The following is a 17219-nucleotide window of genomic DNA, read 5'->3' on the forward strand; positions in this document are numbered from 1 at the left end:
CAAATGATCCGCAGCCAGCACCCTGTTGAAGATCTTGGGGAGAAAGCATTACTTTGCAGATGCCTCAATTTTGGACTTCCCTTAACTTCAGAACCGTGAGCCTATAACTTCCTGTTCAACCAAACCATTGTGTGATATTTGTGATAGCAGCTCAGGAAAAGTAAGACAAACATGATTTTAGGTTTCTGTTGGAAGATGTTTTGTCTGGAAAGTTTGTTTTGTTTTGCTTTAACTTTTAAAATAATTCTAAATTCTTGGGGGTTGCAAAGAAATATATGGAGAAGTCCTGGGCATCTTTCCCTTGCCTTCTCTTAATGTTAACACCTTGATAACTCTAGGGCAAAACTCAAACCAATAAATTGACATTGGTACAATCTATGGATCTTATTCAGATTTCACCAGTTATATATGCATGCAGGTTGTTTTTTATTTGAATATTTAATTTAATTCTATTGATGGTTTGAATCTAGAGCTTTGAAATCTAACAATCAAATCTTGTCTAAGGTGGTGAACAGCACAATTTAATATTTGTTATCCTGAATGAGCACCACACGTAGTGTATGTGGTTATCTCAGATAGCTGAATCACTGCCAAAACATCACTCGGAATGGATACCAGTGAAGCTTCCCTGACCAGATATTGAGCAGCAGCCAAAATTGTGATAGCCTCCTTTTATTCATTAGACTATGTTTATTTCAATTAAGAAGGACAAAGGACAAGTATATTTTGAAAGCTTTCACAGAAAGGTTTTTTATAATATGGTATTAATCACACAGTTAAAATGTTTTGGTTTTCATTTTTGAAAAATATGCTTAAATTATATTGCTGAATGATAGGATATTATTATTTTTTTCTAATTTATAATTTGGTTTGGCTGTTTGTGTTATGACTAGAGGCTTTGCATGACATTTGTACCAGTTTGAAAGGATTATATGCCCTAGAAAACCCATGTTTTAATCTCAATCATTTTGTGGAGGCAGTCTTTTCTTTTAATCCTTATGCAGCACTGTAGGTTGGAAGCTTGATTAGATTATTTCCACGGGGATGTGACACACCCAGTTGTGGTATTAACCTCTGATTAGAGGGATATGTGACTCCACCCATTCCAGGGGGGCTTGATTAGTTTACTGGAATCCTTTCAAAGAGGGAACATTTCGGAAAAAGCGTTACAGCCACAAGAACCATGAGAGCCCAGACTGCCCATATTTGGAGAAGAAGAAAGAAAACGCCCCTGGGGAGCTTCGTGAAATAAGAAGCCTGGAGAGAAAGCTAGCAGATGTCGCCATTATCAACATGTGTGTTTCCAGTTAAGGGAGGAACCCTGAATATCATCAGCCTTCTTGAACCAAGGTATCTTTCCCTGGATGCCTTAGATAGGACATTTCTATAGCTTTGCATTAGTTGGTACATTTTCGTGGCTTTAGAACTGTAAACTAGCCATTTTACACACATTCAAGCAGCTAGCAAACTAGAACAGCATCCACAAGCTTTGTTTGTTCTCCTGGTTCCTGTTATCATCATCCAATATTTTCAGTCTGGCACATAGTAGGAGAACACTAAGTATTGTTGAACTGTAAATCTCTCCTTTAGTTTCTTTTTTGATATTTTTTTTAGTTTGTCAGTGCTTCTGGAATGCAATATACCAGAAATGGACTGGCTGTTATAAAGGGGATTTATTAAGCTACAATTCTAAGGCTATTAAGAGTTCAAATTAAGGCAACAACAAGAGGTTACCTTCATCAAGAAAGCCCTCTGTCAGCTGGGAAGTCACATGGCTGGCATCTGCTGGTCCCTTGCTCCTGGGCTCTGTTGCTTTCAGCCTGTTTCCTGTGGGGGTCCCTCACTTTGCTTCTCTGGGGCTGCCTTTCATTTCTCTCCACGCTTTTGATTGCTTAGCATCTCATGGGAAGGTACATGGCGATGTCTGCTGGGCTCTGCCTCTCCAAACACTGGGTCTGTGTTGGTTCTGAAGTAACTTTACTTTCTCCAAAATGGGTCCCCTTTTAAAGGATTCCAGTAAACTAATCAAGGCCCACCTTGGATGGGTGGAGTCACATTTCCATTTAATCAAATGGCCACACCCACAGTTGGGTGAGCCAATGCCCACGGAAACACTCTTACCAAAGGCTCCACTGTAAACAATGACCCCGAAAGCTCCAGTCAGGATTGAAAGAAAATGGCTTTTCTGGGGTACATCACAGTTTCAAACTAGCACAGGCACAAAGTGCCTCATTTTCCTCTTTTCTAAGTTTGCTGAAGTCCTTGGGGTTTCTCTGACTCCTGCCTTCAAACACTGGGGGTCCTGGACACAGAAATGATCCTTTTAGGGGAACAAATGAAAGAGCCTCTATCGTCATAGTTCCTGAGCACAAAAACAGTATAAAGCAGTATCACAGATTTTTGTGGCTATTCATTGACTAACCTTAAAGGTACCTCTTTTTTCTTCACTGATTCATTAATTCCTTCTGGTTCTAATGTTAAATAGCTATGAGACATTGGGAAAATCATTTTACTCCTTAGGACTTGTATTTCCATGCAAAAGAGGAGACTGAACCAGATAATCTCAACTTTAAATTCTATAATTTGGTGGATGTTTTAGTTTCTTAGGCTGCTTAAAGCACATACCATGAAATGGGTCAGGTTGAAACAATGGGAATTAATAGCTTACAGTTTTAAGGATGAGAAAGTGTCCAAATCAAAGCATCATCAAGGCAATGCTTTCTTCCTGAAGACTGGCTGCTGGTAATACATGACATTGGGTGTGGACTTTCCTGGCAACGAGGGACAGAGATCCTGGAATGAGCTGAGACTCAGCATCAAGGAACTGAGAAAAACCCTAGAATGAGCTGAGAATTAACATCAAGGGATTGAGAGAAACTTCTCGACCAAAAAAGGAAAGAGTAAAATGAGACAAAGTGTCAATGGCTGAGAGATTCCAGACAGAGTCGAGAGGTTATCCTGGAGGTTATTCTTATGCATTAAGTAGATATCACCTTGTTGTTCAAGATGTAGTGGAGAGGCTGGAGGGAACTGCCTGAAAATGTAGAGCTGTGTTCCAGTAGCCATGTTTCTTGATGATGATTGAACAATGATATAGCTTTCACAATGAGACTCTGTGAATGTGAAAACCTTATGTCTGATGCTCCTTTTAGCTACTATGTCAACAGAAGAGTAGAACATATGAAATAAAAATAAATAATAGGGGGAACAAATGTTAAAATAAATTCAGTTTGAAATAGTGGTAAATGAAAGCAAGGAGTAAGAGGTATGGTATGTATAGTCTTTTTTTTCTCTATTACCAGTTTATTTCTTTTTCTGTTGTCTTTTTATTTCTTTTTCTAAATCGATGCAAATGTACTAAGAAATGATGAATATGCAACTATGTGATGATATTAAGAATTACTGATTGTATATGTAGAATGAAATGATATCTAAATGTTTTGTTTGTTAATTTTTTTAATTACTTTAAAAAGTTTTAAAAAAAATACATGACATTACCAGAAAGGAGAAAATACTAGAAAGAGAGTGAGAAACAGTGCTGAAAAATGGGTTATGAAGTGAATGGTTGGTGAAGAAAAGCAGGTATTAGCTGTGGTCAAGAAATTGGATGGTGAAGAGAAGGTGAAAGAGTTAAGTTCTATGTAGGGAAAAATTATGGAAAATTTTGATTGAGATTGGGAGGAGACATCATGCATACTTGAAGATTGAGGTGGAGGGCACAATACAGAGGTAGAGGTTGAGTGAGAAGGCATAGAAAATGGATTTTCATCTGAAGGTGATAAGAGGATATGAAATTAAGGGGCAGGGGAAAGGATTGGGCTTGGAAAACAGTGGGGGCATCACTTTCTCTGAGTTGGTAAAAAAGGAGGTAATTAAAATTAATTTTGGAGGTGGAGGGGAGGAAAATAGAGGGGTTTTGATCTTGCAAACATCTTCTAATACTTTTATGTTCAAGGTTATGGCTGTGTGTATGTGTGTGTATGGGGGGGCGAGGTGCCCTTTGGAGTTTGAAGAAAGTGATGGAAAGTTGGAAAATGGGAAACTATTCTGGATAAGTGAGTGGACCATAGGAAGCATTGACAATTTTTCTCAGGTTATAAATCTCTTCCAATGAGGATCATTTCATGATCTGGTAGTTATATCCACTTACTTCCGACATTTCTTTGAAAGAGCAGTGTTTGTTGCAGTCGTTGTTTTAACAACTATTTATTGAGCACTTACTATATTCTACACACTAGACTAATAGCTAACATTCATTTCATGTTTACTGTGTGCTAACCACTTTATAGGTATTATTCATTTAATCTTCCTAAAAAACCTTTAATGTAAGTACTCTTTCCTTTTTGTATTTCCCATAAGAGGGCATTAAAGTCAATTCATAGCTTTGCAAAGTAGGATTTGAATCCAGGCATTCCATCTCCTTAACTATTTTGCTTTATTTCCCTTCCTAATACTCAGTGAGCAACACTGATATGGTCCCTGCACTTAGGAGCTTACAGTATAGGGAAAAACAGATAAAACAAGAACATAAGCAAAATAATTACAGATAGTGGTAAATGCTAGGAAGGAAATGAACACAGAGGTGAGCTAGAGATAATAGGGCAGGATGAGATGGAGGCAGGGTAGGGAATTTGCTCTGGAGAGGATTGTTAAGGAAGCCAAAGAGGGATAATTTAAGATGAAACCTGAGGGCTGAGGAGGAGCCACCTAAGAGAAAAGAGTAATCTAGGCTGAAGAGACAGAGTACCCAAAGACCCTAGGACAGGAAAGAACTTGGTGTTTGTGAGAACCTGAAAGAAGACTGGAGAGAAGGAGTGAGAAGCTGAGATAGGATTGTAGACATAGGTACAGGGTTAGTTTCATTCTCTAGGCTGCTCAAGCAAATACCATGAAATGGGTTGGCTTAAACAATAGGAATTAATTAGTTTATGGTTCTGAGGTTAAAAGAAAGTCCAAATAAGACACATCAAGGTGATGGCTTCTTCCCAAAGACTGAATTTCTGGCTGCCAGTGATCCTTGGTTGCGCTGTCACACAGCAAGGCACATGTTGCTTATCATGGTCTCTCCCTGCTCTTCTAGGCTCTGCTGATGTGGCTTCTTGATTCCCATCGTTTTCTTTCTCATGTCTGAATCCATTCTGCCCATAAAGGACTCCAGTAATAGGATTAAGACCCATCCTGATTGGGCTGGCCCACACACACACCTTAACTGAAGTAACCTCATCAAAAGGCCCTGCTTTCCATGATTTCACATCCATAGGGATGGATGTGAAGTAAGGACATGCTTTTCTGGGGTATATGCAATTTCAAACCACCACAGTGGCTTATCAGCTGGGGTCTTGAGGGCCAGGGAGTCTAGAGTCTTTGTTACTGCAGAAATCCTTGAAGGAATTTAAGCAAGGAAGTGACACTATCTGATTTACATTTCAAGTCGATATCTATTGCCGATTTGTGAAAATAACTGAACGGATGAGTTGAAATCACAGCTGAGCGACCCGTAGGAGGATGCCAAATAGACCAGGAAAAATACGGTGGTAACCTTGGTTAGGGTGATGGCCAAGGAGACTGCAAGCATTGCAGCATTTCCACATATATTGTGGAGGAAGAACCAACCAGACCGAAAGAGGAGGACGGCAAGGAAAGGGAGATATCTAGCATGTTTCTAGGGTTTTGCCTTAAGCAACTCAGTGGATAGTGATGCAGTTTCCAGATGTGGGGAATCAGGAGGTGTGAAGAGCTTTAGGAATGTAAACCAAGAGCTGAGTTTTGGGTATGTTGAATGAAGGAAGTCTGAGAGACATCAAGTGATGATGTTGTAATGTCATTGCATATGCAAGTCTAGAACTTAGAGGTAATTCTTACAGCTGCTGCTTTCTGCATTCTGCTGGGAGGTGGGGAGCTGACAAATGGTTTTGGAGCCACAAACCCAATTCTGCTAAAGCCACCCATGAAGGTAGATTCTTTGTTTTGATAATGAGTTCAGGGAGGACTTTAGTTAATTTTTCCACGAACTGAATGTAACTTTTGCAACTTTATCATAGCAGGAACGCTTACTAATAAAAAATGTGAGAGTTAGGGCTATGTTATTTGTACAAGCAAGACCAAATAACTGACGAGCCACTTTTGGCAGGAGTTTGAGCATGATCAGCCGTGTTGCCAAATTTCATATGGACCAGCTTGGATCATGGGAAAGGATTTTCCACACATGATTTTGGCAAATGTGGAGCATTTGCTGAGCCTGTGTGCCTGTTCATTGTCTCTAACATTCTCAAGCTAAAACACAGACCACTGTGATTTTCTGTTTTGTTACTTTCTAGGGGCTAATATAATATTTTTTATATTTATTGAAAGTATAAACCAAATATGAACCATTGGGCTGGACATGACAGGAACAGAATTGAACAAAACTTTCTTTCCATTTCTTGAGTCCTTTCTGCAATGCTCTTACCAAGGGACAAGAAGTCTATTCTCAAATAACCCTGATGTCACAGAATTCTCCACCTCCAGAAGGAGCATATTCATACTGGAGACATGCAGCAAATGTCCACTTTCTTACCATATGAAAGCCCTTCATATGCCCTCCTCTAGTTCTTTATGCATGGTCAAATATCCTCATTTCCTCAACCTTCTTCACATGATGTGTCATTAGTTCCTTTGCCATATTGGTTGCTCTCCTAAAAGCAGTATGTTTAAATCCATTATATAATTAACTATAATAATCTGTGTGGGTTTCATCTGCATAGGATAAAGTGGAATCTCTACTTCCCAAATTGTATTTGTTCCATTTCTATTAATTTATCATAAAACCTCATTAGACAGACACGTTATGTATTGACTTCAAGTTTTGAAGGAATTCTAAAAAGTATAATAATAATGGCAACAAAAATACTACTGATTCACCGACCAGTTATATGCCAGTTAATATGTTAAGCCCTTTATATGCAGTGTCATAACCCCCAAATCTTTGTACCAGTCACTGCTTGTGAACACAGCTCTCCCAGTCTGTAGTTAAATATACAAATTTTGAACCCAAGAGAAGGACTTTCTTCATAGTCGTCTCTTTAAGTAGAATTTTATTATCTTTTGCACACATTTTCATATTAAATCTAACTTAAATTCCTGTCATTTATAGATTTGGCAGGCATTCTATTAATAAACAAATTGAGCAAGACAAGACTAAGGGCACAATCATTTTCCCTGTCTTCAGAAACTCCTTATAGAGTGGTGTAATCTTAATAAGAATCATTTAAGAACAAACCCATCTAATTCTAGGTTTGTCACACCCCCATAACGCCCAACCTGTTGCTTCCTCTGTCTCCTTCTCTGTCAGTAGTTTCCCATCCTACCTAGCTGCTGAAGACAACAACCTGGAAGTCATCTTTAATTCCTTTCCATTTATTTCTTGTTCCAATCTGTCAACAATTCCTCCAAAACATGTTTGAATAGATCCAGTGTTTTCCATTTCCTTTATCATGCCCTAGTCTAAGCTGCTATCCCTTGGATGAGTGTTTAATTTCACTGTTGCCCCTTGTCATGGTTAGGTTCATGTGTCAACCACTCACTATTACCCCTAGTGATCCACTAGGGAATGTTTTGCTTCCTGTCCCTGCGACCCTGAGTTCTGCTGGTCTACAGGTTTTAGTTCCAAAATGAGGTGTGCTTTCTCCAGGAGAAACAATGATGATTTCACTGAACTGGAAGTTAAGACTACCACCTGGTTACTTTGGGCTACTTATGCCACTGGATCAACAAACCAAGAAGGGGATTACATTATTGTCTGGGGTGATTGACCTTGACTATAGGAGCAAGTAAGACTGCAACTACATAATGGAAGTAAGGAAGAGTTTTCTTGGAATTTAGGAGATCCCCTAGGGCATCTTTTAGTACTACCATGCCCTGTGATTAAAATTAATGGAAAACTGCAACAACCCAATCCAGGCAGGACTACCAAAGGCTCTGAAACTTCAGGAATGAAGGGTTGGGTCACCCCACCAGGCAAAGAACCACGGCCAGCTGAAGTGCTTGCTGAGGGTAAATGGAACATGGAATGGGTAGTGGAAGAAGGTAGTGATAAACATGAACTTCGACCACATGATCAGTTACAGAAACGAGGACTGTAATGCTGTTTTATTTATGTTATACTATTTAAGTTGTAAAATATCAAGTTTAAGAATGAATGTTGCCCAAGGATTTGCACCCTATTCTGGAGAGATTTAATGTGTTTCCAGTTATATGCAGGACAGTTGAGTATTGTTAGGTGAAAAAAATGTGTGTTTTATTGTTTTTATTTGGAAATTGGGTATGATTTAAGGTGATACTTATAGCTGCCAAGTTCACAAGGGGTGGACTGTCATGGTCAGGTTCATGTGTCAACTTGGCCAAGTGGTGGTACCTGTTTGTCTGGTTGGGCAAGTGCTGGGCTGTCTGTTGCAATGAGGACATTTCATAGAATTAGATCATGATCACGTCAGCTGCATCCACAGCTGATTCCATTTGTAATCAGCCAAAGGGGAGTGTGTTCTACAATGAGTGATGCTTAATCTAATCACAGGAAGCCTTTTAAGGAGGACTCAGAGGAGACAGGTTCTATTCCTGCTTCGGCTGGTGAGTCTCTCCTGTGGAGTTTGTCCAGACCCTCCATCGGAATCGTCGGCTTCACAGCCTTCCCTGCAGATTTTGGACTCTGTTTTCCCACGGTCATGTGAGACACTTTTATAAATTTTATATTTGCGAATGTTCCTTGTTGATTCTGTTTCTTGGAGAACCCTAATACATCCCTCTAACCCTGCTCTTCCCACTTAGCATTGTCATTCAGCCACACTGCAACCAGTGCATATCAGATTGTGTCATTGGTTTGCTTAACATCCTCAGATAACTTCTCATCTCACATAGAATGAAATCCAAAACCACTCTTGTGCCTTTAAGACTTTGCTTGCTCTGGCCTTTGACTTATGTCCTATCATTTTCCTTGGCTTCCTTTGGCCTTGTATAAGCCATATTCGCTCCTTTTCAGGTCTTCACACTCTCACACCCCCTTCTCTTTCTGCCTGGTGTGCATTTTTTTCTGTTATGATGGTTTATTCCCATGCTTTAAATTTTAGATCAAGTATCATGTTATCGGAGAGGCTTTCCTCTAAAAAAATAGACCCCTCTTCCCACAAGCCTCCATGCATATCACATCACTTTGCTTAATTGCTTTGTAACTCTTATCATTATTTGGAATTATTTTGTTTATTGTCCAAATTCCCTACAAGGCTACAAGGTCCTCAAATATTGGGACCGTGTCTATTTTGCTCATCCCTTTATCCTTAGTTCCAATAAGGCACTAAGTGACATATAACAGGTACTTAGAAAATATTTCCTAGATGAATAATGAATGGGTTTCACTACCAATCAACTCACTTTTGTCGTCTTGTCCACAGGAATATGATGAATCTATCTAACTTAAATAAATAACATGTATATTAATTGACCCTACTTATAGATCTACAAGTTAATAACCTTGCTGAGGAAGAAATTATTTCAATTGCAGATATTTTTCATGGACTCATTAACTAAGTCACAAATGAAATTAATGGGGTTTACAAACTTTCTGAAACTGTATGCAAAGTTTGGTTTATATTAATATACATATTTCAGAAGGATAGATATCTATTCCATATTTGAGGTACCCATCCCATATTCTGTGGGGATAGTACCCATAACTTGAATCTGATTTCTGAAAGAGTTTTTATCATTCCTAAAAGGTTATAAACACCTACAGTAGTGACACTCATACATGCACTTTCAGTTCATGATTGTGTCCTGCCTGGAATTTAAATATACCTTTCCCCTTATGAAAATTAGAAGGACTTTTACTATCTCCAGTATTCCAGCATCTTTCACTTCTCCATGTTCTCTGAAGACTACCTCCAGCAATTTGTCAATCTTAAGTGAAAAGTCTGCTGAGCAGCTTGAAATACAATTCTCAGGTCAAGAGATTTGAACTTATTTACAGCTTATAGATGCTTCCTTACAACCTCTTCTCTAAACTTGAGCTTCAGTTTCCAGGTCACCAATGTTTGTACTACTCATTTTAGTCTAAATATTTCTTTCCTTGACAGTGAGGACAAAAGCAAAATAGGATTGAAAACTTCAGTTTTCTTATTGTCCTCTATCAACAATACACTGTCAACCTCAAACAGCAGGTTTCTGGATGGGTTTTCTTTCTTTGAAGAAACTTTGTAGGTTGCATCTGAAAGGTATGTGAGGAAAGCCAAAACAGAGAGGGCATCAGAAACAATACTATTGTGAGCAGATATAAAAAGCCACCTGGGGTAAATGACCCGCGTGTTGATGTGTTCCTGACACAGGTCAAAGGCTTGGGACAGAAAGAAGGTGTGGTAGGGTGGGGACCTCTGCCTATTTAGGTATAAGCACAAACACATGGCTGTTTAGCAAGTCATTGCCAGTTATCACTACCTTCCAGGTTACAAATGACTCCTCAAACTAGGAAGGAAACCTCCAAGAGTTGGAGAAACACCATTCAACCTTCTGCATTCTAGCTTCTTGGGATGTGCATTCTATGCTTTCTAAGTGACATATTTGCTTTCAAGACTAAGTATATATTTTTGCATCAGTGGAGAGATAGATACACTTTGTTTTCTGATTTCCATTGCTTCTTATCTGTACTGCACTTTTGTTGTCAAGGAACTTGAGAAGAAAGTGACCCTTGGAGGTCTGGTGAGGAGAACTCGTGTGTATCGATGGTGGGATGGAATCAATAGGGTGAGCTCCTGGTGTACTCTCTTATCTTGTTTTAGGGCAATTAACTATCCTAGCCACCCATCACAATGAGAAAATCTCTCATATCCATGAGAAGAATGCGAGTCCACACATTTGCTCATGGTTCCTCCAAACAAAAGGTGTAACAGGTCTGGAGGACAATGGTGTGGTCCAAAGCTGGTCCTCTGATTTATTCCAAAGAAGTTTTCTGGTCCTCTGTAGCTATATGTATACCTGACATATGACAAGTATGCCATGACAATTTCTCTCCATGAGAGTAAAATGGAAGATAGCTTAAGTATCCTGCAAAGAGCTGAACTAATTTATTTTTCATTTTTTCAGATTTTAGATGGACATTATCAACTTTCTGTGATCCACCCACAGAGTGACACATTCTTCTTATGTCTACTATATATTGCCAAAGCCAGTCAAATCAGTGTTTGTAACAACCCATGAGTTATTGTTGCAACATATTTAGGAAAAATTGTCACTCCAAAGAAGGATTTTCACTTCCCACTGGTATGAAGTAGCACACTGGACCCTAGTCTTAAACTGCATTCTTTGGTCCTTTGTTTTACACTATTAGGTCTGCTCTTTGGGTCATGAATTCAACCTCCCTATTTTGAAGAAAATCTTTAATAAAATGAAAGAAATGTTAATGCATTCTTCTCAGCATATTTCTGCTAAGTTAGTGCAGAATTGATTACCCACATCTAGGGAGACAAGTTTGCTGCTCTGAGAAACATTTCTTAAATTATGCTATCTTTGGACCCAGTTATTACCTTTAAACACAATTGAAAAAAATGAGACCTTAAATTAAGTCATGAAATAAATGCCCTGCTTTTTTTTTTTTTTTGGTGGGGGGTGGTGATGGTGCATGATCTGGGAATCAAACTCAGGTCTCCCACATGGAAGGCGAATATTCTACCACCGAACCACTAAATGCCCTGATTTTATTAAATGTTTGCTAAAGCAAACAACCCCCCCTTGATCCACCTAACCAACCAAATAAAATAACCAGCGAACAGTGGTCATTTTGTGTTTATGATGGGGTACTTTGAATACAGCTAAACAAGTGCTTGTTTGGAAGTCTGGTTACTTTGGGAGTGGATAAAACCATGGAGATGGCATATATGAAGATAACAGAGATTAATGGTACGGTAGTCTCTTGAAGATTTGTCAAATGTGTATTGGGTTCTTAGCCTTTCGGAAAGCAAGTAGCATTGAGAGGGTTATTTTGGAGCTTACAGTTTACCACATATGATAATACAATAAATTAATCACACACACGTAACTCTTACTCACTCTCTCTCTCCTGATTCCTTTAGAAACTCTGTGATTCATAAACACATTTTCTTCTCTCCCAGAGATCTTGAAATGAATTTTATAGGCATCTGCAGTGGGAAACATTAACAAGCTTCAGAATATGACCAGATTTGGCACCTGTAATAAATTCCCAGTGTCAGTCTCTGAACCTGATAAACCTTGCTAGAATTTTAATAGCTTCTCCACATACCTGGAAATATAGCTAAAGCGTCTGTCACCTTTAGAAAATAATCATTCTGACATGCTTTATTCACTTACAACTCATTTGACACATTTTCAGTTACATTTACATGTGAGGTTCATTTAATCCTCATTTCATGTAGCGAGGGTTCAGTATTCATTACATGAGTTGTTTCCAGCCAGAGAAAGCCTCAGATCAACAGAATTAGAATATAACATGCACTTGGTATCTTGTCAAATCTCCTGTGTTCAAAATATATTTACAATTAATTACTAAATGTTTCCAGTGGGATTTCAGGCTAATAGAAACATCAATATTTATTGTATTGCTACCCACTTGCATTTTTCCCAGAAAAGAGTAATTTCTTTTGCTTATTAAGGAATGTTTCATACTTGAAAACTTGCCTTCTGCTGAAAGAAAGAGGGAACTGAGTCATGATTCAGCTCTTGCATTTGAGATCTTCATTTCGCAGTCTTTTTATTTACATTTCAATTTAAGAAGGTACAGAAAGATTTTTCACACTTGGAAGGCATTAGGTCATTCATTTGAAGCTATAATGATTCAACAATCTGTTGAAGACAAAGGTAGGCCAGAATTTTAACTTTTCCCTTTTTACTGAAAGAGAATTTGGGGCTGAGAAAAACTCAGAAAAGGAGACAAAAGCACAAGGATTGGCTAGTTTTCACACAGGCGGCCAGCTCTCTGGAGCATGCTCTGCCAGATGATTTGGATTATGGAAGGTTGCTGCCTGCTTGGTACGCAGCTCTGTGACCAGAGCTTGTGGCTGACAGTCACTGTATAACATGGAGGGGGAGGCAAAAGATGAATTCAACCTCCTCCAGGCAGCATAGGGTATATTAATGAAAGCTCATAAAAGGGGCTTGTTCACTGCCAAGCCTGAGCAACTGTGCCGTTTGCTGACTAAGCCATGCCAACAGATCATTCTCCAGTGGCTTCTCAGAGCCCTTTGCCTAAAGGAAAGAGGTGATGGAAGTGAGGGGCAAGGGAGGTGAGAAGAGATGGGAATGGAGGAGCACTTAATTTTATCATATTGCTCCACAGAAATTGCCGAGCCGAACACCATGGCCGCAGCTCGGCATGAAAATGGTCTCTAGAGTGAAAGTTTCTACAACGAAGTGTTCTCAATAAACAAGAAGTCTGTTTCTACCTCCTAGGCATGGTGTAGAGAGAGACCTTAAAAGGAAAGTGTTCATTATGAAGTGGTGATTGTTAAATTGCATTGTACTGCCCTTTGAAGTTTTCCAAATGCCTTAATTTTTCATAATCTCTTTTGCTCTCTAAAACAGCCCTGTGAAGTAGTCCAGGTAGGCATTTTTCTCAGAGGCATGTGAGGATTCTGAAACACCATAGTAAGCCTTCCGAAGTTTGTTTACTCTTCTACACTGCTTCCCTGGAGAAGACATGATAAGAGAAAGATGAAATGCTCTCACAGAGCACAGAGTATGGTCACATCACTTATTCATCTAATTGAGACTCTGACTTTCCTTGTTTCCACCACCTCCCCCCACCTAACTCCCAGGCACAGGCTTAAAGCAGCATGGAATACAGAAAAATTGAACATCTGTTGGCAAAAAACTGACTTTAGCCCCAAACTTTACAATTTATACAAAAATTTACTCAAAATAGATCAAAGACATAAATGTAAAATGCAGAATTATAAAACTTCTGGAAGAAAATACAGGAGAAAAGCCATATGATTTGGGTTCAGAGATGAGTTGTTATATATAACACCCAGAGCTTGGTTCATGAAAGAAAAGAAGTAATACATTATATAGTATCAAAATTAGGAACTTTGGTCTGTGAAAGATGCTGTTAAAGAATGAAAAGTCAAGTTACCGATTGGGAGAAAATAATTGCAGACCACATATTTGATAAAACAATTGCACTGAACATATAGAAAAAAACACTAAGACTCAACAATAAGAAAACAAAAACCACAACTAAAGAGTAGGCAAGAGATCTCAACAGACACATAACCTAGGAAGATATATGGATTCACAAGAGTCATGTTAAAAGATGCTAAACATCATTTATCACTAGTAAAATGCAAATTTTGAGAGAATTTCCAGGCAAGATGGCAGCCTAGGGAGCTCCAGGGCTCAGTCTGTCCACCAGGGCAGCTAAAGCTAGTAAACATCCAGCAACTGTCTGAAACAACTTTTCTGGAGCTCAAGGGGCCAGAAAACATTGTACAGCATACAGGGAAGAGACCAATAAATGGTGGTAAGGAACTGGGATTAGCGCTCTCCATGCTGGCAGCGGCTTGTGCCCATCCCACTGTCATGCCAGGCCACCTTAGGATCCCTTTTCTGGCTGGCTGCAGCTGTCAAAAAGTGACATAAAAGTCCTCTTCCCCAAGATCAGGGGAGGCAGGGAAGGCTGAGCACTGACCACAGCTTTTAATTACCAAACTCATATGGTTGGGTCCTGGCTCTGAATACATCTATTGTCTAAATCAGCCCTGAACAAAAGCAGCTGGAAGTATCTGCTTCAACCCTACCACTGAGAGGAGTGAAGTGAGGGTAATTTAAAGACTCAGTGCTGCCTTAGGGTGGGGAATAGTTTGCTGAAGCACAGCTCTTTCCAAGAACAGTGTGCGTGTGTGTGTGGGGGGGGGGGGGGCAGGGAGAGGGACATAGGTAAGCACCAATAGCAGTTTTTGATTAGCAAATTCTGACTGCTGGGTCCTGGCTCTGAGCTATGGCTTTAATGAAACCTGGACAAAAGCAGCCAGCAGCTTCTGTTTCAAACCTACCCTCAACAGAGGTAGAATCAGCAGAGATTTAAAGCATAGTACCTTTAAGTTGGCTGAAGACTGGCATCTGCTGGGAAGGCCAGGAAAGCATAGATTCAAGAACTGTCCAAGAGACATTTGTCCTTCCTGGTCTCCAACCTAGGGCACTTTGGAACCAGGTTATACTCCTTTCATGGGTCGCTGGCCATATTTTGGCATGGAAATACTGACTTGGGAAAGTCCTCTCTGATGACCCTCTTCCAAGAAAAGCATCTAGAGATAATGAAAAGAGTTTTAAAAGCTACAGAGTCAAATGAAAAACAGAGCAAATCAACATTCTTGGAGACTGAACAAAGGAAAGGAAGCTTTCTCTTAGGTGTGAAACAACTACACAAACAGTGTAATCTCAAAAATTGTGCCATATATACAGGGCAAGAATTAGATGAAAAAGAGCTGAAAAAATGTGATCAGGTAACAGGTGCTATTCTAAAAGTCTAGAATAAACTGAACCAAGTGTCAAAGAAGAGCCTTGACACAAAGCCAATCAACAATACAACCCTAGGCAAACTAATGAAGATAATTAGATGCCTAGATATCACCAAAAAATTACAAGGTATAGTAAGAAACAGGAAAATATGGCTCAGTCAAAAGAATACATCAACACTTCAGAGGAGACACAAAATTTGAAAGAACTAATCAAAGATGTTCAACAAATCTCCTAAATCAATTCAGGGAGATGAAGAGAAATATGGCTAAAGATATAAAAGATATTAAGAAGAAACTGCATGAGCATAAAGAAGAATTTGAAAGTATCAAAAGGAAAAACAGAAATGAAGGGAATGAATGGCACAATAGAAGAGATTACAAACACACTACACTAGAGACATGCATCAGCAGACTAGAACAGGCCAAAGAAAGAAGCAGTGAACTAGAAGTCAGAAGATCTGAAATTGTATAGACAGAAGAACAGTTAGAGAAAAGAACGGGAAAAATTGATCAGAGTCTTTGAATGACAGCATGAAGTGCACAAACATGTAAGTCATGAAGTTCCAGAAGAAGGGAAAAGGGGCATAAAGAATATTTGAGAAAATAATGGCCAAAATTTTCCAAACTCTTATGATTGACATAAATATATGTGTTTAAGAAGTGCAGTGTACTTCAAACAGAATAAATCCTAATGGATCCACTTCAAAACACATGCTATAGAGAATGTCAACAGCCAAAGATTAGAGAATTCTGAAAGCAGCATGACAAAAGTGATTAATCACATATAAGGGGAACACAATAAGGCTACATCCCCATTTCTCATCAGAAACCATGGCAAGAAGGCAGTCATATGAGACATTTAAGGTACTAAAAGTGAAAAACTTCTAGTCAAAAACTCTGTATCTGGCATAATTATCCTTCAAAAATGAGAAAGAGATTCTCTGATTTCTCTTCAGATCATATAAATCTTCACCTTTTACTAAAGATTTCCATGGAGAGCAACAATTCTGAGTTTGTGCCCAATTTTTTGAGGTCTTGCATTATGTAGGGCTAAAAAAAGAGAGAGAGAATAAAAATGAGAAAGAGTTTAAAATATTCACAGATAAACAGAAAGAGTTCATCATCAAAAGCCCTACCCTATAAGAAATACCAACAGGACTTCTGCAGTCTGAAAGGAAAAGACAGGAGAAAGTTTTGGAGTATAAAATCTATATACTTTTTAGGTACCTTTAACAGAAAAGGGAAACAGAATTAAATATAAGATATGACTTTTAAAGAAAGGATAAAATGGCTGAAATACTGCCTTTGCAGTAATTCCATTAATTATTAATGGATCAAACTACCCAATTAAAAGACACCGATTGGCAGGATGTATAAAAGAGTATGATCCATCTATAGCCTACAAGTAATTCACTTTAGAACCAAAGACACAAATTGCTTGAAAATGATAGACTGGAGAAAGATATTCCATGCAAACAGGAAACAAAATAGAACTGGGTAGCTATACAAATATCAGACAAAATAGGCTTTAAATGCAAAACTGTTGTAAGAGACAAAGAATGATACTATGAATTGATAAAAGGGGCAATCCACCAAGAAGAAGTAACAATCATAAATATTTGTGCACCTAACCATGGTCTGCCAAAAAGACATGAAGCAAACACTGGCAAAATGGAAGGAATAAATAGAGGCCTCTCCAATAATTGT

At 38.8% G+C, this 17219-nt stretch overlaps 1 non-coding gene across 1 annotated transcript; it reads left to right on the forward strand.

The window, feature by feature from the left end:
- The first annotated feature begins 16448 nt into the window (after positions 1-16448).
- Positions 16449-16564, forward strand: LOC143656689 (U5 spliceosomal RNA). The gene has a single exon (XR_013162592.1). It is a non-coding gene; the product is annotated as a U5 spliceosomal RNA (small nuclear RNA).
- The last annotated feature ends 655 nt before the right edge of the window (positions 16565-17219 follow it).

Source organism: Tamandua tetradactyla, chromosome 14 (assembly GCF_023851605.1).
Source record: "Tamandua tetradactyla isolate mTamTet1 chromosome 14, mTamTet1.pri, whole genome shotgun sequence".
Lineage (NCBI taxonomy): Eukaryota > Metazoa > Chordata > Mammalia > Pilosa > Myrmecophagidae > Tamandua > Tamandua tetradactyla.